Source organism: Lepidochelys kempii, chromosome 3 (genome assembly GCF_965140265.1).
Source record: "Lepidochelys kempii isolate rLepKem1 chromosome 3, rLepKem1.hap2, whole genome shotgun sequence".
In the NCBI taxonomy this organism is placed as follows: Eukaryota; Metazoa; Chordata; order Testudines; family Cheloniidae; genus Lepidochelys; species Lepidochelys kempii.
Genome location: NC_133258.1, coordinates 73771104 through 73797842, shown reverse-complemented (window position 1 = coordinate 73797842; position 26739 = coordinate 73771104). Strand labels below are relative to the sequence as shown.

The 26739-nt window shown below is 39.8% G+C and overlaps 1 long non-coding RNA gene across 1 annotated transcript in view; it reads right to left on the bottom strand.

The window, feature by feature from the left end:
• LOC140908196 (uncharacterized) overlaps positions 1-26739 on the bottom strand; it is a 562606-nt gene that overhangs the window by 488146 nt on the left and 47721 nt on the right. The window contains exon 2 of the long non-coding RNA XR_012157800.1: positions 8043-8222. This is a non-coding gene — a long non-coding RNA (uncharacterized lncRNA). The remainder of the gene's footprint in view (positions 1-8042; positions 8223-26739) is intronic.

Genomic DNA, 26739 nt, shown 5'->3' with positions numbered 1-26739 from the left:
CCCCCTCCCAACAACTCCTCTTGTCTTTCATTTCCACCATTGACCATCAAGTCCTATATATCTAATGTACTTATGTGGTCCCCCATCACCACTATTATTTGTTTTTATTAGCACAGCTAGTCATGTATCTGAGCACCTCACAACCTTCAATGCATCTGTCAACAGTGAAAGCGGAAAACAAGGGAACTGGGCTCCTGGGTTCTACTCCTGAATTTGTTACTAAATTGCTGTATGGCTTGCAAAACTCATTTGTCTGTGCCTCAATTTAAACATCTGTAAAATGGCTGTAACAATATCAACAGGGTTTTGAAAGCTTAGGGCAGTCTACGCTACAAACTTTCATTAGCGCAGCTGCATCGCTGTAGCACTTCTGATGAAGATGGTTTAAGATGATGGGAGAGAGCTCTTCCATTGGCTTAACAACTCCACCTTCATGAGGGGCAGTAGCTATGTCAGGGGGAGAAGCTCTCCTGCTGATCTAATGCTGTCTACACAGGGGGTTAAGGTTGGTATGACTGCATGGATTTTTCATACCCTGTGTGACATAGTTATACCGAAGTAAGTGTGTAGGATAGACCTGGCCTTAGTGTTTGTAAAGAGCTTTTGAGATTCTTGAATGAAAGCTATCAGGTGTTATAACTGTAAACTAATTATGCTATGCAGATACTTTTGAAGCAAAGCAGTCTCTATTTTTCCTCACAGGCCTGTTCTACACCTAAAATATGTTGATCTAGCTATGTCACTCACAGCCCTGAGAGATGTAGTTAAGCTGACCTAAGCCTCGGTGTAACTACTAGGTTGACAGAAGAATTCTTCTGCTGACCTAGATATTGCCTCTCAAGGGTATGAATTTACTATAGTGATGGAAAACCCCCCTTTTTTGTCACTGTAGCAAGTGTCTACACTACAGTGGCATAGCTGTGCTGCTGTAGAACTTGTCGTATAGATATACCCTTAGTCTCACCTCTTCCCCTCTGGAGGAATCCAGATTCCACAGCTGGAATTTACTATTACTCCAGCACATAAAATAAAATGATATTTCAGTACAGCCTAAGAGCTCAATTCTGATCACAATGCTGCAAGACATTGGTGTTTCTGTAAAACAAACAACTAAAAGACATATGTGAGATCAAAAATCATGTCCTGAAGATAAAGTTGGTGGTACATAAACAATTAACTGCTTCTAGATGCTTTTTTTTTTTTAAACTTTCTCTTAGGCCTTCTACACTACAGAGATAAGTTGACTTAAGTTACCTCAATGACCATATGCCGCTTTAATTACATCGGTTGTACACACCTGTACAATGCTCCTTGTGTCGGTGCAGCACATCCAGACTCAGTGCTCGTGCATCGACAGAGAGCTTGTTGCATCATGGGTAGCTATTCCACTGGTGCAACTCACTGCTGCTGGGAGAGCTGGGAATGGATTGCATGGCATCATGGGGACATGCTTCCCTGTTCCACGATGCAGTTCTTTCCATCCCATCATTCCCTGGGGCTTCTGACTTTGCTTTGGCCCAGTCTTTAAACAGCTCCTGTAAACCATGCACCTGCCATTTCTGTCTGAAAGCATGGATCCTGAACAGCTGACCAGTCTGGTGAAACAAAGTGAATCTGTAGAGCCCTGCTGTGACCAATAGAAAGAAACAATTCATGATTGCAGCTGCACACAGTGGACCACCAGTACTGGGCTCAGGAAACAAGCACTGAGTGGTAGAATTGCATCATTATGCATGTATGGGATGATGCAGCGACTGCAGAATTTTCGGATGCACAAAGCCACCTTCCTGGAACTGTGTGTGGAGCTCACCCCTGCCCTGTGGCACAAGGATACCATAATGAGAGCTGCCCTTACAGTGGAAAAGCAAGTGGTGATCACTGTGCGGAAGCTGGCAACTCCAGACTGCTGTGTAGGTTGTGGTGATGCAACTGTGCAGGGCCATTAATTGCCTCCTGCTATGAAGGACTATGACTCTGGGTAATTTGCAGGAAATAATTGATGGATTTGCAGTAATGGGATTCCCTAACTACAGCAGGGCACTAAATGGCATGCATATACCGATTTTGGCCCCAGACCATCCTGCAACAGAACCCTTTCAGTTGACATACTAATTCTCCATGGTCTTGCAGGCTCCGGTAGATCACCAGGGCCATTTCACTGACATCAATTCAGGTTGGTCACAGAAAGTTCATGATGCATGCATCTTTAGGAACACTGGACTATATAGCAAGCTGCACGCTGGAACTTTCTCTCCAAACCAGAAGATTCCAATGGGGGATGTGCAAATGCACACAGTGATCCTGGGAGACTCCGCCTACCCCTTGCTCCTGTGGCTCATGAAGCCTTACACCAGGAACCTAGACAGCAGCAAGAAGCGCTTCAACAACAGGCGAGGCAAGTGTCGAATGACTGTTGAATGAGCCTTAGGCAGATTAAAAGGTCGCTGGTGCTGCTTTTTTGGCAGGTTAGACCTCAAGGAGAAAAATATTCTGTTGGTCATAGCAACCTGCTGTGCTCTGCATAACATTTGCAAAGTGAAGGGGGAGCCCAGAGATGGATCATCAGGCTGCTGATTTTGAGCAGCTAGAGACGAGGGCAATTAGAGGGGCTCAGCAGGTGGCTATTCAAATCAGGGAGGCTCTGAAGGAGCATTTTGACAATGAGCACCGGTAATGCGTCTCTATGTGATGCATTCAGACAGTCAATGCTTGCTTCATGAGCCTTAATTGCAGTGAGCAAATGATCCTGGCTATAGACCCTGTGTTTGAATTTTAGCACAAACTACCATGTGCATCCTACAAAAAAAAAAAAAAGACTCATTTTGTTTCAAGTACTAGACTTTAATTAAAGGTTAAAACACATTTTTATTGCACACGGGGGACATGGCAATGAGGAGCAGTCTCTTGGTTCAGGTTCTCACAGTTGAGTGTAACTCCAGCTTTCATCATGAAACCTCTTATTCTGAGTTCTTGCCTTACAGTGGATTGAAGCATTTTAGTATGTGCCCTTCGCTAGACTCTAGAAGGCCAGAGGTTAGGAATGAGCAAATGTTTTCACTGTCCAAAAAAGTGCCTCTCCTTAGATTTTGGTTTATAAGATATACTATATCCCACCAATATGACTAAGATTTTAGAAATAAATGTATTTGGAAAAATCAGGTTTTGCCTGCTCTGCAAAATATCTAAAGGAGCTTAATGAAGGCATACAGAAACAGGAAAACAGAATTAGAAGTGGCAATTCAACCATAAAAAAACCTTCTTGGGCTGGAGGAAGAGAAAAGAAAAAAAAAAGAAAACTAAACTTACATTTCCCCCCCATTTTGCATAGTCAAAATGTCATGCAGGAATCTATTTTCTTTCTATAAAGTACTTTTATTAAACCTGTTTTTATTAAAAGGGGTTGTTGGTTTTTTTTGCTGCTCAGATAGATACAGACAGATCAATACATTTTTCACTTCTGATCAGAATAGTTCATTTCCAATTCTCAGTTCATTTTTGATGTTACTGTATAGAGACAAATATCGGGACCCTGAATTTCAAAGTTTGCATTAATAATCAAAAAGTCCCAGAAACAGTCCCCAAACACTATGTATCTTTTTTCTGTGGCTTTATTTTAAGTTTTGCTGAAACTTTACAATAACTCAGTAGCTTTTGCCTAGGAAAAAGTATACACAGTACATCTTGGAATCACCAGTATAAAATAATTTTAACATAAGTTTGCAATATACCCATAAATATATCTGGGCTAGACGTGCCCTGGAGTAGGTTTAGCAAAAAAAAAAAAAAAGTGTCCCAGGTACAATTCATCTTAATGCTCTCCATCTCAAGAATATACTACACTGAGTAGTTTACTGCTAAATAGATCAACACTTTCAAAGAGCAGCAGATTAAAACAAGATTTTCTGCATTAAGTAATCAAACTCATCAGTATTACATGGCTAATGTATCTCACACATACAGTTTTTAATTTTAGGAAGTAATAACAAGACTTTAAAACAGTTGTAATACATTTGCCAGCTTTCATTCCCACATATTTTGCTGATTATTTTTAGTAAGTCTGATTTGCACCAATTCCCAACTCTTCTAGTTCCACTTGGAATTTTAAAGTCACACAAACCCCTACATTTCTTAAAATGCCAGAGAAACAGGTTAGTTTCAACTGATCTGTTCCAAAAACATCAGGTTTCAATTAGTTTGCTAAAAATCTCAATTGTAGTGGTTTCTGATTAAAATCCCTTTCACAACAGATCCAGCACCTCTGTAGCTGGCATCAGAATATGCTGATTTGGGGCAAGCATTTCACATAATCCCCTCATTTTGCTGGCTCCAGAAAACAAAGACAGTAAGTATAGTAAAAGATAGGATCACAATACATTGGGGAGTTTGAAATTCCAAACAAAAAAGGTGACTCATCTGGTTTCAAGGTTTCATTTTGAATGGTTTGCATAGGTCTCGTGCTATTTACTAGTGACATTTGTGAATCGAGTCAAACAGTACAGAAACCTCAGTGTGCCTATACAATGGGCCAGATCCTCATCCAATTGAAGCTAATGGGGAATTTGCAGTTGACATAATGGGGGCTGGATTAGCCACATTGTAAAATAATTTAAAACAATTATTTGTTGACCACAGCTAGCATTCATACTACTTTTAAAGAGTTTCCTTACTTTCACCTTTAAGATAACCAATTCAGAGTTTGTAGCCTCTGCACAACTTCATTCTTAAATTGCAAGGATCAAAACAAGAAATTAACATCAAGTGCCTGCCACTGCACCTTCAGTTCCTGTAACTTAACATTGCAATAGGAAGTCTTTTTGGCAGCAAATAAAATCAGAGACAAAACACCCACAACAATGTGAATTCTATACTACAACAACAATAAAAATAAAAGGATTGAACTCCCTCGAATGTAAAAGAACCCCAACACACACAATACTGATGTACCCTTTATGATGCATGTGTCTTTAATATCAAACAACTTTAATATTTATAGAGTGCAGCGTTATCACCTTAATATGCAAAATTCACAACCAAAGTGAGTGATGTTTTGCAAAATATTTTGGTTATGTTAGAACTGTTGAGAATCTTCTACATAGGGCTCTGGGGGTATCTTCACAGTGTTTAATGAGTGTTTTAATTACAGGAACTTTATGCCAGCAGTCTTGCTCTTAGAGAAATGCTTTTAAAACTTAGAATAGCATTATAATTTCTCTTTCTCCTTTTTTCTTCTTAAATTAACTATTGAACAATTTGAAATCTAAAAGTGTTTTTAAAAACTGCTGAGTTTTATGCTTTGGGTTTAATAAAATAAATGACATTTGAGAGTTACACTTTGAACAAGTGCATTTCAGTGTCTAGTCTAACCTTTTGTGTAGGTAGCTCTAATTTTCCTATTGTGCTGCTATATATCTGCATATTAATAAGAAAAGACATTTAATGAGAGGAAGTACTCCAAAGTAACAGTTAACACACTTTCTTTATTCACCATATCATAGCAAGTGCATACGTTTATGCCGAAGGGGGATTATGCTTTCAAATTGTAACTGTGAATTGCAACTAGCTAACATGCTAAAGCAAGGATGTCAGTTGCAAAAAATTACCATTTCCACAAGAGCCTGTTTCCTGTGGAGAGCAGCAGCATATTTATAAGACAACATTTTCATTTGTTAAAGTTAGTCTTTTTATATGACTCCATTTTAACTAAAGGCCCAATTCAGCAGTCCACCCATATCTAGTAAAACTCTTGCTTGACTTTAAGTACATGATTAAATCCCATTTACTTCCATGAGATTTAGCCACATGCTTTGCTGAATGGGGATGGACTTAAGAAACATGTTTTAACAGTTTGCTGAAGTGAAGCCTAAAACATCAGGGCAACAAAAACTTAAATAAAAATAATACCTCTCAGACATTTCAGCTACAGCAAGTTTTCCCAAGCTCCTTTTGGCATTTCTTTTTCAAATACATGTTTTAGCATCATCCAGTCTTATCACACAGCACATACTGTAAGCTTATTACAAGCCAACACAAAGTTTGAAAAAAATATTAAGCTTACTCATATTTGAATCTTTAAGACTATACAAGTGCTCCTCATGGCTTTAAGGACCATAAGCTCTAAATACCAGAGTGGCTTCCTTCTTCACATTTGAAATGAGAATGCTAAGAAAGGTAGCTGCTGCTTATACAACAGGTTGTAAGTCAGAAATAAGGAGAGTAGACAGAAGAAACCTCCTAGCTTTTCCCTTTCTACCCTGTTGCTTCTCTTATTCACAATCTTGGTAATAAGAAAGGCTTTTTGCTGGATAAATATTACAGAACCCAGGACAGTTACTGTGATTTTCTTTGCTATACTACTGAAACAACCTCCAATAACCCAACTGTAAATAAAAATGTGCCCAAATTGTACATTCTATAAAAAATGTGATCAGTATATTACTTGTAGATCATTTCAATGGCAAAGAAGGAAAATTATCTGTTCCCCCAACCCTAGTTCTCCTCTGTATCGCAGTCAAAGCTTAAGAGAGACCCCTTTTCACACAAATGCCTTCCCAAGTCTCCACCTCCATTCTTGAAATCATCTCTTATTAAAAAGAATGTTAGAGTAGTAGCCACAAACTCTGCTCAACCACTATTTATTATACATATTCAGGATTATAACCCACTGGGTTGTGAATCATTACTGTAGAATGCTATAGCACTTCATTATAAAACCTGCGTCACAGCCACCACTTCTCTGCTTGGAAAAAAAACTGCATACAACTCCCCTCAGAGCCCACCAACACTATTCATAAATGGGACAGGAAGTCAGTGCTAGCAGTTAAGATACCACACAAGGTATTTCTCCCTCACAACAAGCTAATTATGCTCTCATAGGATAAGGTCTTGTGGCCTAAATACAGGATTGGGGGGGGGAAAAAAAAAATCAAGAAATGTGTATTCCATTCATCACATTGCCACAGACTTCCTGTGTAGATCTTGGACATGTCACAGCTTCTTGTGCATCAGCCTTTCATGTCCGAGAAATGGAGATGATAATGGCAGGAATGTTGGGAGGCTTAATTCAATAAGATTTGCAAAGGGCTTTCAGATCAACTGACGGAAGGTACTATTATCAGGTTAAATCTTCTTTGTAATCTGTTTTTAAACTAACTTACATAAATAAGGTATTTCTTTAACAGAAATACAGTAAAAATCTAAAAATGTGTCCCTGAGGTATATCTCATGTACATTAAAGTAACTCATGGAGTTGCCCTGGGCTAGTATATAAGGGAGTTTATCTGAGATTTAGAAACTGCCTTCTTCAGATAGAAAATTAAAATGAGACTAAATTCAGTGTGTATATACACAAAATACACAGAATATATATGATACATGCAGAGTGTGTGTGTGTGTGTGTGTGCACACGCGTGTGCACATACACCCACCCACCCACACAGAGGTTTGGTTTGAAAAAAAATGGAAGTGTACTTGATTGTATTAGAAAGCCAAGATTCTGAAAGCTGAAAGGTAAATATTGTTGAACAAATACTCAGGAGTTACAGTGCCTTGTAATCTGCATCTGTAAGATGCTTTGTTAATGTACTCTCTCATTTTCATGTGCTGTGATTAAAAAAAAACAACATTAAATGTTTAGCAGAGGAAGCACTGAGACATTTTTTGCTTAAAAAAAAAAACCCTACTTTATTCTAATCATATTTTTCCTTAGGTTTTTTCTTTAAAAATAAAAATTCTATTTTCCTGTCTGAATTCAAAATGATTGACTAGGGCACAATATTAAGTAATAAATAAAACAGTCCTACTGCCTGAAAGACTCCTGAATAAAGAGAAAATTATTTTTGGATTTTCCTTCTGATCAGATATGAAATATTCTGAAACACCACCTCTATAATTTGATAAAAAGCTTGATATCCCCAAATGAAAATAGGACTCAGCACTTTCATTTTTCTGTCTCTAAAGGAACCTCTTGGTAAACTGATTTTAAAAAAATGAAAATCTCAAGTATAAAGGGGGGAGTAATGAAGCAAGTTTAAATATGCGCTGACCTTTGAAATGAACTGCAATCCATGTTGTTTGGTCAGGAAGCTGGCTATGTTGCTGTCCCCATTGATTTCCACAGCATAAAAGATGTGGGTATTGGAGCTGCCCTGCTCTCTGGTGGATGTTGACAGGCATCGCTGAAAATACACCAGCACGAATAGAAACAGCCATATATGTTCATCGCTCTGAAATAGTAAAAAAGAAATCCATCAAGGATAAAAATATAAGCAGCCAGGGGGAGGGTTATGTATACCATAAGAATGTATCCAAGGCAGGTTTCTTTCCCCCCCGCCCAATTAAAAAAAAAATTGCTATTCTTTGTTTACTGGTGAAGTACATAAAAAAGTATCAGCTCTTGGAGGCTATGAAATGTTGTGTTGTTTGATAGAATCTGACAGGAACCAATGTCATGTTACATGCTTTTTAGGCAACACATGCTCCACAATAAAACTAAGATCTTGCAGCTTTAGCTACAAAGTAATTATTTCCATCCTTCCCCAGATCTCTCTCTGCTTCAATGGATTTTATTTATAAAATCAGCGAAAGCAGGAGCTGTTCTTTAGTACTGAATATCAGGTGGCTCTCCTTTAAAAAGTTACACATTTGGTAATACAACATATCAAAATGCAATGCTGCCACTCAACACCTGAACTTCACATTGTTTTGGAAAGTACCAAGTAAGAATATTTAAACATGTGAAAGCTCATTTTATGGCTTTCCAAAATACATTTATAAGTCTTAGCTAAAAAGACAAACTCATGATCCAATCAAGTATTGGTTAGGAAGATAAATGTTAGAAATGACAAAGCGAAGGGGAGCCTCTGCCATCAGTGAAATAACACAGGTGACCTATTTAAGTAATATTGGTACAGAAATCTGAAATTTCAAAGATCTGCAATGTTAACTCTTAAGGACTAGATTCTGGCGTTTAAAACCAGGATTGCAGTGGAGCAACCATGTTGCAATGGGAGAACTCACATGAAATCTGAATAACTTTCCCAGAATTCCTTCTGGGAAGGAGACACTAGGCAGCTCCGACAGCTTTGTAATGAGTGCAGTATGCATTCACTGTGCAGAGCTCTGGGGGCTTCATGGAGAAGGACAGCAGGATCAGGGACCTTTCAGGTAGCCAGTGCAAGCAGGTACAATGCCTGCTCCTGAGCAGAATTTCATCCAGTCCCCATCATGGGAGCTCAAGAGCGGGGAGGGTCCTTTTATACACTCCCTTTTTTGTGCATCTGTTTAAGTCTGTGCTCTATCAGGTCCAAAGTATTTTTAAAGGGATTATTCCTTATGGGAGGGCATTCTGCTCATTTCCAGGTTTTAACATTTTTACTGTATCCACCATTTTGCCTCTCCCACCCCACCTTCATTCAAAGAGGTTTTTTAAAATAACTTTTAGAAATAATTTTATAAGCAAGAACATAAAAATATGCACAGGTGGACTGTGGTCTCAGTTTAGCTTCTTGAAGACATGCCTGCATCTCATCCATCCCACCTAGTAACGTTGTTAGAAGCCTTAATACTTCAGCAAAGATAACAAGGATCGAACATGACCATACTAGCCTTTCATCCCCCAGCGGCATCCTTCACATTAGGCTTAAATTAGGGAAGCTTGCACTATTGTTGCCACTGCTGTTCCTATTCTGTGATTAAATAGAAAATCTGGGTCTTCAACAAAATTAAATCATTGCTAGAGCTGCTCAGAACATTTTTGACTAAATGAAATTTTGTCCAAATGCGCCATTTAAAAGCCAACACATTTAGTGGAGACATCACTTTTGACAAAGTTTTTGTAAGGAAGAGAGGCAGAGAAGTCTCTCTTTCACTCACACACACAAGCCTGGAGTTTAAGGCACTGACCTGGGATATGAAAGACTCAACTCTGCCTGGTTCAGAGTGATATGGGGCAGCGGTGCTGGAACAATTTGTATAGTGGGGGTGCCGAGACTCATAGTGCTGAAAGCCAAACTGTAAACCCTGTATATGATGGAAACCACTTCAAGACAGGGGATGCAGCAGCACACCCTGTACCCCTAATTCCAACACCTATGTCTCTTGGGTGAAAACAGCTGTGAAAAAGCCAGAGCAGGAATCAAACCGGGGGTTTCTCACATTCCAAGCCAGTACTTTCACCACCAGGCCACATACATATCAAAAAATTCAGGTTTTGATCCAAAAATCAGAGATTTTGACAATTCCATTTTCATGAAAACAGTCAAAAGGTTTTGTTCTGATTCCAATATGAAATAAAAAATTTCAAAACCTCAAAAGTTACTCTGGCCAGCTCCATCCATCACCTTTCATAAGCACTATATTCACTTATAATTTTTTTTTAAATGCAAAATACAATCAGGGACTTGTATGAAGTCTCTCCAGCTGGGATGCACCAGTAAGGGTCTAGTCCAGCATCTGAAATGTGGTACGTCCAAGGATATTTTAGAGAGTCCCATCAGCTGGGTTCTAGTTTGGGGTCTTGTATGGTCAATGGGACCCACTGAGGTAGCCTCTGCTCCACGCAGAAGCCAGAGCCAAGGAGCAGGAACAAAAGAAGCAGCTGCTCCCCAAAACTGCCACAATCTCCTGATGGGTCAGCTAACCAGACGATAAAACACCACTTAATTCAAACTAGAGACTGGGGGAGGAGGGGAGTCATGCTAACTGTGCTCAAAAGACACACCATGTAATGTTCCATAAAGTGACTGTTGAAATGTACTAAAAAAGTTAGGGTTTTTTTTTTTTTTTTCATATTACATAGCATGTTAACAAGTATTTTATAATTCTCTAATTAGTGGACTAAATAAAGGCAGAAGATAGCTAGTCCAGATAGTATCTGAACACTCAGGAACTGTGTGTAGCAACCCATAACCCCTGCTCCCCCCTCCCCACTACATTTATATCTATTAGAGAGGAGTAACCATATTGGAGTATGGAAAACTTGTGTACAGAAGAGAGAGAACCAAACTGCTGTCTTAGAAAATTAATGAGGATTACTTAAATTAGGATTTGGTACAAAGCCAAAAGGTGCTGAGAAGGACTCAGGTCAGACAAAGACTTCTGCTACAGATGTCACTAGTACAGTAAATGGTAGAAAAGAATGGATAAATTACAGCTCATAGTGATAGAGAGGGAACAAGTTGAGCTCAAACAAGGGAAAGGTACATTCTGGAACGGTAACTATTTTATACAAAGTTGCTGAGTAAGAATAGGCACTAGCATTAGTCAACATATACACACTAAGGCAAGAAGCTTAACAGCGGCTGAAGAGGTGTTTGGCACCCAGCCATTTCTCAGAGTAGTAGCTTATGCTACCAGCTACTGGAACGGGGGCGGGGGGGGAGGTGGCACACAAGGGGAATAGCGTGTCCAATATTGAGAGATTAAGGAGGAAACAAAATCTAGAAGGAATAATTATGGGCAGCTTCAACTATCCACATATAAACTGGTCATATGTGACATTGGGACAATGATTAGAGAAGCAATTGACAATATCTCAGGAAAAAACTAATCCAATTAGTAAAACAGATGTCAAAACACAGACGCTATTTCACACAGAAATCCCTCCAAACTCTGAGGAGAGAGGTGGTAATCCCAAGGATATGTCTTCCCAGAAGGAGAAGTACAAGGTTAGTAATTTTCCCTCTCTGAAAATATCAGCAAGAGGTGGATGGGGAGAGCCTCGCTCCTGGAGAGTTAATACCTTGATGGATGTCCCAAAATAAAATGTCTCAAACACACTGCAGCAGGTGGAATGAACAAGATCAGTGCTAATAGGTAAACATTTATTTTACACCAAAGTAATACGTGAGGGGCAAAATACCTTCCCAAGCATGCAGCTAAACAAACCAAAACCTGTAGAATGCATGCAGGATGGGGGGATTTTTCTAAAAGTGTGGCCAACTCAAATGCAGCCCTTCCCAGACATGTGGCTCAAGCCTCTTCCCTGGTTCTTGCTACTTGGAGTGGCTTCTCCCCTCACCTTGCATGGATTGGGTCCTGGGTTCTTTCTGGTGCCTCCACCTAAAGTGATTCCTCGCTGTGCCTGGGACACCAGTGGAGCTGTCCTTTGGACAATGAATAATGCTACTACTGCTGGCAAGGAATAAAAAACACAGCACACAAAACCCAGTAAAATTCATTAGCATATTGATTAAACTTATTTGTGATTAAACTTATCACCCCAGGAAAGGAATGACATATGCAAAAATATACAGCAAAGGGGGACTTTACTGGGAGCCGGAAAATAGGATCTGGAGAAGGCAAGGGTTAGGGTTAACTATTACTAAGTACTAAAATATCAACAAATCAACAAGTTCCCCACCTTCTAACACTCAACTCTTCCAACCCTCAGCTCCCTCCCTGGCGCCTTCCCAGGCAAATGAGGTGGGGAGTCCAGACATGAGTGCTGCAGCACCATGAACATGAGCTGCTTTAAAAAGGGGGGAGGGAACACTTATAGAGTCTTCTCCTGGCTCTCAGCAGCTGGTGCAGTGTCGGATCTCTGACACTCTGGGTGCTGGTCTCTGCAAGGATGGAACTGCCTGAGCTATGCATTAGATCCACTGCAATTCAAAGTCTACCTTTGTGGGGAGGGGATCAGGAATTAATCAGACACTCCTTGAGCTGCTCTGCTTCTCTCAATTCCCAAACGCAAAGCCGAAACTAACATTGTCTCTGTCTCTGGGTCAGGGTGTCCTGTCCCACTAAGGTGGCTGAGCAGTCCTGGTTCATCAGTGGCCCAGAACACTGCTTTTCCAGATCACCCTGTGCAAAAGCCTACCTTTCCTATTTTGGCCTCAGCAGGAGGTTTTTAGTCCATTCTGTCACCACCTCTGACTCCAAGCAGGCTGGGAAATGGAATCAGAGTGCTCTGGTAGTCATTGCTGTTGTAGTCCCTTGGATAAGATTGCATAGAGGCTCAGTCCAGAGTTCCATGGGTCATATTTTAAGAAACAAAACTCGAGGAGGTGTGTGAGTTGGGATTTGGGAAACAGGTTTTGAAGGAGAGTCTGAACTGAGAATCCTCCTCTGGGGTTTTACTGGCCAGGTTATGCACAGAGACATGAAGAAAGTGTGCCAAATGCTGTATGCCAATATTATAGCTGTGTTCAACTTGTATAATTTCAAGTGTTAGGTTGAAAACCCTGTAGGGAAATCTGAGGGTATCCTCCTATGGGAAATCTGTTAGAAATACCTCTCATTTGATGCAATCTGGTCAATTATAAAGAGAAAACATTTTCTCTGCAACAGTATATGATTAACCACATTCAGATACGACAGTGATGGAGGACACATAAAACATTTAGAAAGACCAAAAGCTAGAAATAAGTCATCCCTGGCAGAGCTGTATTCATGGTATCCAGGGAAGGGGATGAAGTGATGAAATCTACTAGGCACTAAAATATGGTACAGCCCAAACTTTTTCTTCAATTTGATGGCAAATTTAACATGAGGCTCCCAATAAATAGCCCACAAAGAAACACTTCTAGCAAACTGAAGTCAATGGGAGCTGTATTTAACACATAAAGTACAATATTAAATATGCTGAAAAATCAGATCCTAGGTGTCTCAAATTCAGCAATCAAAATTAACAGATACACTTAAACTTACTATCTCTGCCTCAGTACCCTATCTGAGGAACAGTGAAAGTGATACCACCTAATCTCACAGGAATGTTGTGAAAATTAGTATTTGTGAAGCACTCAGATACTGTGAGTACCACAGAATGATGAGTTATACAGAAAAGCCCAAGAGGTAATTAATAATTCTGTCTTCAGAGCACGGTTTGAACAGTGTGCTATAAATAAGGCATGGAGCCACTCACTGAAAAATGAAGGGAAAACAAAATATTGACTATCTGCTCATTAAGTGAACACCATCCATCCTGTGCACTGAATGAGGCAGGGGTCCTATGGAAAATATAGTGTGTGGTCTTGTAATTACACACAAGGTTGTTGAATTAAGGTTGCCCAAGGATTTTCTAAGTTGATTCTGTACCCTTAATAATGGTCTTTTAATGCAGTTTTTGTATGTGTGTAATTAGCAATATAAGCTATGAATACTAATATGTCACTTACATTAATGGGAATTACACATGCACATCAAGAGGAAAGCAGGCTTTGCTTTATAATAATTTAGGAATACTTGTAGTTACTTAAAGCCAAATTCTAGTCTCAGTTACACCACTTTAAATCTGGGGTAAATCTACAGACCGTTATTATAGATTTACTCACTTGAGTAACAAAGCAGAACTTGGCCCTGTGGTATATTACTTGCATTATGAGCAAAAGGGAGCAAAAGAAAATTAAAGGCATGTGATTAAGACTCTCACTCTTCAATAACAAAACTTACATAAGAGATTTCTGTACAACTCATCCCTTCTTGGTGATTGTCCATATTCAGATTCTTCGGTGAATTAAACATGACCTAAAGCAGGGTCATGACTCTACTGACCACTGACTCTGGTAGTGGCTAGTGTTACACCAGGAGGCAGATACTTGATGTCTTACTGCTTCAACCTGTCTTATGTTGCTGCTCCTCAAACATGGAAATATTATCCACGCTATTCAGTGAAACAAATATAATTAACTACTCTGCATTAGAAGTCATAAAAAAGAGGTAAATAAAAAGATAGTTTAATGAGAGGGAAAATGGGTGGTTTTTTTTCCAGACTGTACCAATAAACATTTTCTTTAGATGCAAAACAGTAGCATCTCATTTAGGTACAAAATAGAGACCCATCAAACCCTTCATTTTAAACAATACAAATTAGATTTTCAATAAAGGCACTGTCAAATAGTTTAGGATCAGAACACAGGATTTTACACAATCTTTTATAGTATGAATGACTTTGTTAATTTCAGGGGGGAAAGTATTTAAATTCCCCCCACTTAGCACTCAAATGACAAACAATATTGTGCTAGTTCACTTCCCAGAAAGTAAAACTATGAGAATCTTCAAACTGACTGAACTGCAAAAAATAAACTATAAATAGTAACATGCAATGCTTAAAATGAGATGGTTGTTAGTAACAGAAAAGGAAAGCAACCTTTAAAAAAATATAATCTATGGCAGATAATCTCCCTTTAAGAAGGTGACTAACATAACTGTAACAGATCCAGTTCTTTTAAGTATGACAACACTGAAGAATGTATCCCACAAGATAATATATGCTAGGCACATTCTAGTTCCTTTCTGTTTATCCTATAGTCTCCAAACAAAGTCTCTCTCTCGTTATTTTAATTTTGGGATAGGAGCGGGGATCAGGAGCAAGCAGGTACCACCGTGGCTCAGTGCATATGCATTACGCACATCATGTACAAACAAAGAAGAAAATTTCTTGAACTGGACTTTTGTCACAAAGCTACCTAGGACTAATACTAATCACCCCAATGGGTTCTATCATTAAGCCTTGCACTTGGACATGTTCTCATATACTCAATCTGGACTGGTTTGCATTTTCTGTTCAGGGCGAGATAGCATGGCATAGGATATTTTGAATGAACATTAAGTCTTTCCCATGAGGTCAGTGGCAGATGAGAATAATGTTTTTCGATTATTACTCCCAAGTGTTCTGTTTGTTATATCAGCAATTCCCATTTTAGATTCTAAACATGAATTATAAATCCTACAACAAATTAGTAGTTTTTACTAAAATGATTACATGGTGCATGCTTATCTTTCTGCACCCTAATTTTGCTAGTTCAGCAAAAAATGTTTTCTATTAGTCTTTGAACAGAGGTCCCCAAACTGTGGGGTGCGCCCCTTAGAATGTTCAGGGGAGCGTGGCAGGGCCCGGGCCAGCCCCCATGGGGGGTGGGGTAGGAGCGCCACCCAGCCCAGTACTCCTGACTGCGGCTCCGCTCCCGACCCTAGTGCCAGCCTCACCCCCCGCCTTGGCTCACAACCATGGCTTCCACTCCCAGCCCTGATCCCAGCCACACACCCATCCTTGTTCCCCAGCAGCAGATCTGCTCCCGGCCTGGCTCCAGACCCAGCTCCACTCCCAGTCCAAGCACCAGCCTTGGCCCCCAACTGCCACTTCCACTCCCAGCCCTGTCCACAGCCACAGTCCTTCCCCACCCCCAGTCTCAGTCCCCAGCTACAGCTCTTCTCCCAGTTTCATGGACCACTGCTTTAAAGTCACACCCATAAGAATGGGTGGCAGCAAATCTAAACTTCTTAAGAGTGAGCTAAATGGTTGTGGGCACTCAGCAACAGTGCTCAGTGACTATGGCTAAAAGTATTTGCAAATATTAGTTCAAATAAAATCCATGAATCCACTGGCAGTATTCACAAGCTCAGTTATTCATTTTCCACAAATATTCCCATGAGTGGCTTATATGCAAGGATTTTCACAGAAAGCAAGAGTCTCACAAATATATGTGCAGAAGTTCTCCACATCCGATGAAGTGAGCTGTAGCTCACGCTCAAATAAATTGGTTAGTCTCTAAGGTGCCACAAGTACTCCTTTTCTTTTTAAGTCCTCCACAAGCATTCATGAAACCATCTTGAAATCTTTCATAACCCTCCTTCTGTTAAAACGTTAGTCACACTCTTAAGGTAAAGCATCACCACCACCACCTGATTTAGGTGGCCAATCACACTCCATGAATATCTAAAGACCTGTTTGAAGCAAAGAGGTTGTGAACCAACATGGCTAAAGTATATATGCATAGCACATATGAACAATTTTATATAAATAAACTCAAAATGAAAGTGAGTTTGCCAATTACTCAGAAACAGAAAAAAAAAAAGGGGGGGGGGAGGAAATTAGCCAAATAGCTCTAACTCTATTCAGCACATAATTATTTTACCTTAAATAAATATTCTGTCTCCCTCCCCTTCCCCTTCTGTGAAATTTTTGGCATTCCCCAGTTTTCCAAAGACATTCCCAGGTGTATCACTATTCCAGATATCTTTTCACATGAAACTCATACATAGCCAACCAGGAAACACTCCAGCGGGGCGGGAGGAATTTTTTTGAATGCAATATAAAAAACTGATTCATGTACTATCATCTCCCACAGCTTGGCCAGTTGAGACATTTATCACCTGTTTCTGGATTTCATTTTCTTTTTAGATTTTTAATTAGCTTTTACTTAAAAACAACATGACCTCTCCTCCAGGCCAAATTTGTTTTTCAAACATTAAAAATTCCTGAACTAGAAAGATCTACTAATTTTATTTTTCTAGTTATTTTTGAAAAATAATTCTTCTGTTCCAAGACTTACGGACCTGACCACCACACTAAATGGATCACACTAGGATACAGGATTCCCTTAAGAGGAACCCACTGCTCTGGTGCACACATGTGCAACATATTTGGAGTGACCTTGACTTTCATCCAGAAGAATCCCAAAGCATTTTAGTAGCCAGTCTGCAAATTCGATTGATAATCATTTCACCAAGCATGAAAATGCTACATTTCATCCCGAAGTTGGCTGAAACTACTTTTCAGCATGCATCAATGCTATACAAAGATTTAAGACAGCAAGTAAAGAATGCTATGTCTTATCAGAACTGCGGAGAATATTTTAGGTAGACAGAATATTACCTATTGTAAAATTTTTCCAGGACAGCAGGGCCAACATCCTACCTCTTGCAAAAATTGTATGGGATCTTTTATAAACATAAGAGGTCAAAACTTCAATTTAATATCTCCTCTGACACTTCTTGCAGCACAGTGCCTCTTAATTAGAGCTAGATAAAAAAAATTCATCACAATTTGACAAAAATTAATTTGATAAAATGCAAAATTTTGAATTTTGTCAAAAATGTGAAGGGCTTTTGTAAAACAATACAATACAATGGGGAGGAATCAAAATGCTTTGATTAAAACAATTTTTTGTCTAACTATTTTCCATAGGATTTTTTTATTTACTTTTTTAAATTTATTTTTGTCCCACTGTCCTCCTGACTCATTGATTTGACTCTTCTTCGCGTATGCACAACATGCCTCAGGTAGCACATGAACCAGAGTTCTTCAACTTTTGTCCGCTGGTTGGATCATTAGCTTCCCCAGCTTAGGCTGGGTACTGATGGGGAGTGTGACATGAACACTAATCCATGTCCCCCCATTAGCAGAGAGCCACATACTGAATAACGAACACTAATTTCTGTAACACAAAAGATTTCCTATTTCCTTGTACGTTTCCTATCTATGTACTAATCCAGTCTTCCTCAGGTTTATGAAATCTGGCAAAATCATAGTAAAAAATTATCTATGCTGCAGGCTATTCATGTTCTCTGCTCAGATTGTTCATAGATATAATCCCATGACTGTAGATACTATACCTTCTTTGCTTTTTTCTTTTATTTGACAGAAGTTTTAGGACTTCAAAAACACAGCTGAGACCTGAGTTTGTGGCATTATTTCTCCCATTTAAGAACAAGCACCAAACCATGAAGATGTACTGACAAGCATCGCCTGGTTCTATAAAGAAAGGTGTTTTGTGTTGGTTTTCTTTTTCATTAAAGTGCAGGAACAACTGAAGTGACCAATACATCACAATATACATTAACTTGTCACCATGCTTTTCTCCATGTGTTATTTAAGGTTAAAAAAAATAGGTCTAATGGTGCTGACCAATGTCTCTTTTAGAAGTGTATAAAGGCAATCAACACTTCCCAGTTTCTATAACTTGAAATACAATGTTTTAGGGCTTCAGTAGATTTTCAGAGGACATTCAAGGTGTTAAATTACAGAGAAGTACCATGAGACTTCCAAAAATAGGTACTTTTTGTGGAACTTTTTTCAATTTTTAATAAAATAAAAAAAACAGGGAAAGGCAGCATTTTCACACTAACTTTTGGAAATCAGCCAATTGATAAGGCATTCACTTCATTTGGTAAAAGGGATTTACCATTTTTATTAGTAGATAGCTAATAACAGAACTTTCCTATGAAGTCTGTCATTCAGAATGATCTCAAAAACCACAGGGTATAATCAAAATTATGGGAGCAGAGTAATCTGCGAGTTGGAACAGGACAACTGATCAGGTATGCACAGCACCACTACACAACTCCTAGTAGAGAAAGTGAGGAATCATTTCATATCTAAAAAACTTCAGAGGTTATTTAAGACAGACAGAATGTAGTTATCCACTTTAAAGTCACACCTTTAGTTAATTTGGATTAATTTCCCTGAGTGTCTCCATGTACATAAACCCTAATTTAGGCCATTTTAACCTCACCATCAGGGAAGCAGGAAGATGTCTTAAAGACTACATCCCAAGAGTGTAGTGAGCATAAACTCAGTACACCAGAGGATCTGCTCCCATATCTTCAGAAGGATAGTGCATAGAAACATCATGCTGAGGCAATGGTTTTAATTCTGTTTCAAAAGAAGAGAGTTCTCACCACCACAACTGTCACCCAATGTTTGAAGATCTAGTCAAATTAAGCACCTGGTAGGTAGAGTTCATCCTACTTGAAATGGATACCAATCCCATTTTCTAGAAATATTCCCATGTTTTCTTAATAGTTTTATAAAAATGACTCCCATATAAAGATCCTAACAGTGTATTTCTAACACTTCACATCAGGGTTGTCATGCAATGGTGAGAGTGAAATATGGAGGAAGCTCTAACATTCAGGTTTCCCTCACATAACTTCCTCTGAGTAGTACTGAACTACATAGGTGGAAAATCCATCTATATTTCTCCTATCACCCTTCTTCCCCATGTGCTTTATAGCTATCAGTGATAATACAGCAAAATCACCTAGGGAAGATGACAAGAATCAGGGAAAATTACTTACCCCATGGCTGTGCTCCTCCAGCATGTGTTCAGCAACAGCACACAGGGAAGTAATGAGGAAGAAACAACTTCCTCCCCTGTTCTAAGACAAACTATGTATTAAAAAAATAAATAAATATGAAATATAGTTAAGTATGTGCCATAGTGGGATTGGGAGTCAAACAGGTTACACAGAGATGAGAGAATAGGTTAATGGAGAGGCTAGAAAGAAACTTCACAAGAAGCCCATGTTCAGCAAGCAAACAACTACTCCTTTCAGGGCTTTACACTGTATTTATCAAGTTATCATTCAACCAAAGTATCACTAACCAGAAAAGTGTCTAGTCATAGTTTAGCAGACTGTAAACTTAAAAACAATATAAAACAGAACAGTACTTCAAGAATATCTTTTCTTTTAATCCACAAACTCCTATCTCTCCCACACCAACAGTGGGTCACTCCAGCCCCATTTTAAGGCTTTGAGTCTAACTAGGTTCAGCTGCACGGGATTGCTTCAGCTCAGGAATACACACCCAGTGGCACTCTGAACATCCCTGTTGAGTTTTAAACTTCTCTTTCCACAGCCACACCCACCCACAACAAAACCTCCATTTGTCTCAATAATGGCACTTCTGAGGAGATTGGGGGCATACAGAGCAGATTGTGTCTAAGTGTACCAATTATTTAGTATTCCCTGGGTGGGTCAATGTTTTGAGGGGGCATGTTATGGTAAAGTCTACAGAATTTAATAGAAAATAACCTTTCAATAGGTTTCGGACCTATTCTGTGCAAGGTAACGGATAAGGATATCCCTGCTATAGATAGTGAATGAGAGCCTATTCAATTGTATAGGGTTTTAGAGTAATTTCTGTACAACCCCATTTAATTCCTATAGAATTATATTGTTGTCCTCCATGTTACATTCTATAGGAAGTTTCCCTACTCTTTCCCTACCTAGCTCCTGACATGGGTCCAGCACTCGTTCCAGGAACACCCACTATACTGGAGCCCACATCACTTCTATAAGCCTCCACACACACACACTGAGGGTTCTGCTCCTATGAATTCAGCAGATCTGGATCTGTATGCCGTTTTGCTGGAAGATTCAAGGGTGTAGTGGTATCCGAATACAGAGTTAGCTAGTGAGCAGGGATAGTCTGTAGCCAAAGGCTAAATCAGTGGGAGGTGGAGTAGGCACTGGATGAATGAATGAGATTTGGAGTAGGAAACTGTTACTCTGCCACTTCCAAGCTTCTATGGATATATCTACACTGCAAATAAAAATCTACTGCTGGCCTGTGCCTGCTGACTTGGGCTCACAGGACTCAGGCAAAGGGGGTGTTTAATTGCAGTGTAGATATATATGCGGTGTAGATTAATTGCAGTATAGACATACCCTGTGACAACACAGCTTCAGTACAGATGAACTTTCTGAGACCGCCCTGACAATAACTGCCTCCATACTCCCCTCCAGTGGAGGATTTGATAGCATAGAGGGGGAGTTTGCACAAGCAAATGGTTTGCCTAATCCTTGGTCCACTAGGAGGTTACACCAGCACTGGGGCCTCAGCTCACCTAAGATACAGTTTATAGGATTCTTTTGAATACACATTTTGATCTTCACTTAATTTCTTGATAGAAGGGAAGTGGAAATCTCTACAACAAACCATAGCAAATGCCAAAAGGACTCTACAAGCCCCACCAAGGTTTTTGCTTTATTGTAGTAATCAAAGCAATATCAACCTTATCATCTGAAAGATTAAGTACTCATTCAACAGAGTAATGTTCTGTCATAAAGGATACCCATGTCTGATTCTTTCCCAGGAGCCAATAAGAGCTGGAAGTGCTACAGAGTCACCTTCAGTTAACTCCACGCATCATTCAACAGTGATTTCTACAACCCATTGAAAAGTGGAATTGATAGGCTTTGAGGTAGCCATGTCCAGCCTCTGCTGAAAAGATGATTGCTGTGACAGGAAGTCCTGGGGGTGGGAGGTTTAAAGGGAGGAATAAGTGATAGATCCTCTGGTCCCTCGGATACATATGACTAATTCGCTTGGGGGAAAAGAAAATTAAATGCTCCCCTGGGCAAAAGAAATTTTTATAGCACATAAATAGTGTATGTATAAATTATCTTGACAAGAACATATAGTCAGCAAATAGGTTATTAAAAATGTAACTATTGAGACTTACATTGATTATATTCATAAATATGCCTTTAAAATGTCTACCTGTCAAGTAGTTTAGACCCAGCACCTGACCTTCCTTAAAATTATTATACTCTAAATAAGGAATGTCTTTCAGGTTCATTAGCTAATTTTTAACCCATTCATGCTCAGTTTATTGATTTTTTTCATATAAATGCAGATATACACATACTTCAAAGACCTTGTGAGAAATAGTAAGTAATAAAGTTTCTGGTACATAAATAATAATAATATTCAACTTATTTTAATAACACTTAGCATGTATATAGGGCTTTCAAAGAGCTGTATAGACATTAACTTGTTATGTCACAACATAACCAACAGATGTGCATTACTAAAATGGTATACCAGACACAGGTACTAAACCAACTGCTAAACTGGACAATTATGTAAAATAAGAACAGGTATTTGTTCCATGGAATAAGAATGAGAACAAATCCATTTTAACACCAAAAAGAAAAACATAATTGACCTTATCATGTAGCTTTATTTGGCTCAATTAAGTGGAAAGACGGGGTGGGGGGGGTGGGAATGTTTAGAAATGTAGGTATATTCCAATCTACTGAATAAAAATTAACTTTAGTAAGTTGGGCATGAGTATTTTCTCCCAAGGAAACAGAAAGTTACTGTATAAATAACCATGACCAAGATGCCACATAATACCAAGGTAAGATCAGATAGTGCTTCCCTCATCCTAGAATCACATTGCTATTGTTCTTTCATCTCCAAAAGGATTCAGCCCCAGATCCCCAAAGATATTGAAGCACACATCTCCCATTACCTCCCACACCTTGGGATCTAGGCCACCTTGCCCGGAACCAATGCCATGAAGGGTGAGGCTGACGCCGAGGACTTAAGTACTGTTACAGGCTAGACCACTCAGGATTTCATAAAAGCAGTACAATCTGGTTGCTCTAATTCAGTGGCTCTCAAACCTTTTTTACTGGTGACCCCTTTCACATAGCAAGCCTCTGAGTGCGACCCCCCTTATAAATTAAAAACACTTTAAATATATTTAACACCATTATAAATGCTGGAGGCAAAGTGGGGTTGGGGTGGAGGTTGACAGCTCACGACCCTCCCATGTAATAACCTCGTGACCTCCTGAGGGGTTCCGACTCCCAGTTTGAGAACTTCTGCTCTAATTTGACCGCTGAAAAACAATCACACAGGAACACTATGGTGATGTTTTTTTGGAATATCATTATTTCACTGGCAATGTACTTGTGCCATGGGGCAACACAGGAGGTACAATTTGTTTAACGTACCAGATAGGTAAGCCATCCCTACAGCTGTTATCTGGGATGACTACCATGAAATAAAATCAATCCAAAGTATTTCAATAACTTTTGACAATAGATTAATAGCACACAATTGTGAAACCTCTGTTTAAATGGCTTGTTTCCAATAGTTATCAGGTGTGAACTGGTGTTCACTAACCAACTTAGTTTGCATCTTTATCTTCACTCTGCTGCTTCTCTGCTTTATTACAAGCTACTAAAGGCATTAGCTTTTACATTAATGTCATTTAAAAATATGTTTCTGGTTTTGTTGCACTCTGATCATCTGGAATAGTGCTTAATTGTCACTTTCTATTTCTGCAATGGTTTGCCATTGAAGAGGATTCTACTGCATGCAGGAGGGGAAACTATTTCCTGTGATTAACATCACCGATTCAACCTGCTGTCATGTTTGAATGGCCTTATTTACAGAACTATGCTTGAATCAGTCAAAATGTTAACATATACAAGTAAGAGCTTTTATTTACAGTACAGAGGAATGATGCTTTTACATAAACCCTGTGTCCAAACTACTGAGGTTAAACAAGTTAATCGTAGAGAACAGTATATATAAATGTGAGTTTGATAGGAATGAGCATCTTTTGGGTTGGTCTACTGTAAAACATTTCTAGCTTTCATTCTGCGCTTAGTCATGCAACAGGAGAATCTATAGAACACTTAATGCTGTCTTGGGTACATAAAGAGAAATTTTGAATTGGAGAAAGAGGTTGTTTTACCTCTGTATTTTGCAACCATTGCTGGAATTTGATGTCCAATTTTGCTGTCTACAGTTCAAGAAGGATGTTGATAAATTGCAGAGGATATAGAAAAAAGCTATGAGAATGATTAAAGGATTAGAAAACCTGCTTTATAGTGATGACTCAAGGAGTTCAGTCTATTTAGCTTAACAAAGAGAAGGTTAAGAGGTTTAATTTGATTATACCCCAAAAGTGCCTACATGAGGAACAAATATTTAATAATGGGCTCTTCAATCTAGCAGAGAAAGGTACAACACACAGGCCAATGGCTGGAAGTTGAAGCTAGACAAATTCAGACTGGAAATAAGATTTTTTTAACAGGGAGAAAAATTAACAATTGGAACAATTTACCAAGGGTTGTCATTGTAGATTCTCCATCAGTGATAATTGGGGCCCTACCAAATTCACAGCCATGAAAAACACGTCACGGACCATAAAATCTGGTCTCCCTGAAGAAATCTGGTCTTTTGTGTGCTTTTACCCTATACTAAACAGTTTTAATGGGGGAGACCAGCATTTCTCAAACTGGGGGTCCTGACCCAAAAGGAAGCTACAAGGGGTAACAAGGTTATTTTAGGTATTGCCACCCTTACTTCTGCACTGCCACTTGTTACTTCTGAGCTGGGCGGCCAGAGAGCGGTGACTGTTAGCCAGGTACCCAGCTCTGAAGGCAGCGCCCTGCCAGCAGCAGCACAGAAGTAAGGGTGGAAATGGTGGCCTGGTAAAGTATTTCCACCCTTACTTCTGTGCTGCTGCCTTCAGAGCTGGGCATCCGGAGAGTGGCGGCTGCTGACTGAGGGCCCACCCCATGCCATGCCATCCTTACTTCTGAGCTGCTGCTGGCGGCAGCTCTGACTTCAGAGCTGGGTTCCAGGCCATCAGCCGCCTCTCTCCAGCTGCCCCGCTCTGAAGGCAGTGCTGCTGCCGGCAGCAGCACAGAAACCCCCACACACATACAATAACTTGCGAACACCCACCCCCAACTCCCCCTTTTATGGGTCAGGACCCCTACAATTACAACACCATGAAATTTCAGGTTTAAATAGCTGAAATCATGAAACTTACAATCTTTAAAATCCTATGACTGTGAAATTGACCAAAATGGACTATGCATTTGGTATGGCCCTACTGATAATTTTAAAATCAAGATTGGATGTTTTTTCTAAAAAATGTGTTCTAGTAATTAAACATAAGCTTCTGTCTTCCTTTGCTCACGGGACAGGAAGGATCTCAGAAAAAAATTGCATGGACATTATTTTTCTTCAACGTTCTCTGAAGTCATCTACTATCTGCAAGATATCCGACAAAGCAGTGTCATTAGTGTCAATATGAATCCCCACCAATGGATCCTTTGCCATTAACTTCAAAAGCTTATCCAGTCTAAGAGTGATGCCTCATGTCTTGGCTTTGAGAAGGCAGCAAACTGTCCTGCTGTCCACCCATCTCTTGCAGAATTGTCTTTCATTTCTTCTGAGTATTAAATCCTCACAAGCATTGTTTGTTTTCCTTGGATGGTTGGAGAAATTTTATGGACAAGTTGGTTTTAATTACAGTTTGGGCCAAGCTACCAATCTACAGGTGTGTCCTGTACATCCCTCAGTTCCCTTTGACCAGCTGGATCTTCTACAGAGATATTTTTCAGTTTCCATGTTGAGGATCTGGACGCTTCCAATCAACATTAGTTGTGTGGAGTTCCCCCCAGTCCTCTTCTCTCTGCTGGCCACAACATGCCCATTCTCATCTATCTCCCACCATGTAGAATGCCACTGTGACATCTTGCTGCTCGTGGTTATGAACTGCCAGGCCTCCTGTCTGACTTCCTCTCTCCAATTCCTCAGTGGACAGTTCCTTTCTTCCCAGAACCTGGTTGTCTAAGAACTCCTCAACTTCTCTGATTCTCAGTAACATCTGTACTTGTGCCTCCCATCCTAGAATCTTCTCCTCCAGGTACAGCCACCAATTTGCACTTCATGCACAGGAAGTCACTTCTAGCTTCAAGCAGGTCACAGAACATGGCACATCCATTGCCAGTCACAACCATGTTCCATCACTGACCATCTTGAAATTGCATTTTTAGATGAACCTGGAAGGAAAGCCTCTCACTCCTTCTCCAAACATCCTCTGAAACTCCGCTTTTAGCTGCCTCTGTTTGCAGCTCTCAAGTTCGCCTAGCAAGTAATGTTTTATACCAAGTCTTCCTGCTTAGCTCAGCTCAACTCCACCCCTCACCACTAGGGAGCAATTAGCCACTCAGACGTCAGAACTTCAAGGGTTAGAACCTCGAAGCCTTTACCAAGACACCAACAAACAGACCTGTCCAATCTTCTCTGCCTAGTCCCAGACTCCTTGCCCAGCCAGTTCTGATTTCTCCCTTTAGGCTCCTCATCCAGTCTCCCTGACCCTCCAACTTGTTCCCAGTATCCCCCTCTCCCCGACTCAGACTCCCCTTCCCTCACTCTTTATCTTAATCTCATTGTTCAGCCAAACCCAGTTCTCTGCTGACATTCCACCCTTTCAGATAGATCTTTCCCCCTGGGTTCCTAATCCTATTTTCCTTGTCCACAACCAGTCCCAGTTTTCTCAGCTCCTTGTCTGATCTCTGTATTCACACCCTCCACTAGTCAGTTGGTTCATAGTCGCCCACATTTCCATCCGTTGCCTCAGTCTCCATGCCCAACCTGTTCCAGCTTGCTCTCTCCCCATCTCTTTGCCCAGACAA